At 41.8% G+C, this 1,544-nt stretch overlaps 1 pseudogene; it reads right to left on the reverse strand.

Annotated features, from left to right (window-relative positions):
* Positions 1–307: 307 nt before the first annotated feature.
* LOC112920216 (large ribosomal subunit protein eL6 pseudogene) lies at positions 308–1,206 on the reverse strand (annotated as a pseudogene).
* Between the last annotated feature and the right edge of the window lie 338 nt (positions 1,207–1,544).

The raw sequence follows: 1,544 nt of genomic DNA on the forward strand, positions 1-1,544 counted from the left end.
TTCTGCATATGTTGGGTAACTGCCTCAGGATAAAGGTGTCCAGCTGCCTCTGCTGTGTATATGTATTGCCATCACATTATGTCACCTGCTCAGTGTCAGCAGGTTAAGTGATTAGTTCAGACTTGACAAGAGTGAGCCAACGGAGCCTAATCTAGGAATAGAAGTCTCAGGTTCTAGTTTTGGTAATGCCATTGACTTAGGTGTCTGACATTGTGCTCCCATGAAACTTCTCTAGGTCTTAGTTTGTTAATTTGTAAAAAGAAAGGGTGGGCTTACATCTTTGAAAACCACTTCATATTCATTTTTTTTAAATGGATTAGTTGTTTAATTAGGTTCTTTGTAAGAAATTTAGAACACCAATTTGTGAGGGCAAACTCCATTTATGAGAGAAAACACAGAGCAGAGGTAGCCCTGAAGCTGAGAACAGCTTTGATTTTTGGCAGAATTTATGAGTCCACAGCTTTCTGATCAACCTTGTGCTGCTCTGTAATCTCGTATTTCTCCTTCTCTGTGTCAAAGATCTCCCCTTCCTGCTGCCTGGGTTTACGCAGCTTCTTCTTGAAATAAGCGTCAGTGAGATGTTTGGGGATTTTCACACTGCTGATATCAATTTTGGTGGAAGTGGCAATGATAAATTTCTGGTGTGTTCTACATAGGGGAACTTAGTTAGGAGCCAGAGGTTCAGTCACAAGTAGCAAGCCACTGCTCAGTTGCTTCAGGAAAATTATCCTCTTGCCTCTGTGGCACCTGAGGATGATCAAAATGGTCCCAGGAGTGATGCTAGCCTGCAACATTCTCACATGCTGACTGAAAGTTTTTTTTGCCATGGCTCAACAGTTTTTGAGGCACATCTTCGGTAGGTAATACCTAGGCATTTTGCAAAGTTTAACCACTCAGGTGACACCATTCTTGTCACCACCAACTGGTTTTGTAACAGTAGCAAGACCTTCTCCTTCTTTTTCTTTTCAACCCTGGATTTAGCTGCCAAATACTTCCTCTTGTACATGGCTTTTCTGGAATACAGAGCTGATTGGGGATATCTACAATTCCTCTTACTAGGACAGGGTTTCGGCTGCAGGGGAGCTTCCCCTTCTTTGGCATTTTAACCTTGAGGTTACCCTTCTTTGCCTTGCCACCAGCATCAGCCTTCTTGACTTAAGGTTTCTTCTCCTTAGTATCCGGCTTCTTGGCTTTTTTGCCTGCCATCTTGCAAGATGGAAAAGAGACCACTTCATATTCTGCTATAGGTTCTGCTGAGGGATTTCAAGAGTGACCACAATGCCTTAGCCCACTCCCAACCCAACTCCCATCCAACAAGAGCATCTCTCCACGTCACCTATTTTACATAAGGGACTTCTTCAGAGTTTCTTTAAAGAGAGGTTCTAGCTCCTAAGAATAAAAAATGATCTTGAAGCTACCTTCCAACTCAGACATTCTGTAAGATCTCATTCAAAACTATTTAACCTAATTATTGTTTTTTAATCAATTATAGTCTGAACAAGAACATCACTTAAGAGGATCATGAATGGAAGGGCAGAAGAGTT

Source organism: Vulpes vulpes, chromosome 12 (assembly GCF_048418805.1).
Source record: "Vulpes vulpes isolate BD-2025 chromosome 12, VulVul3, whole genome shotgun sequence".
In the NCBI taxonomy this organism is placed as follows: domain Eukaryota; kingdom Metazoa; phylum Chordata; class Mammalia; order Carnivora; family Canidae; genus Vulpes; species Vulpes vulpes.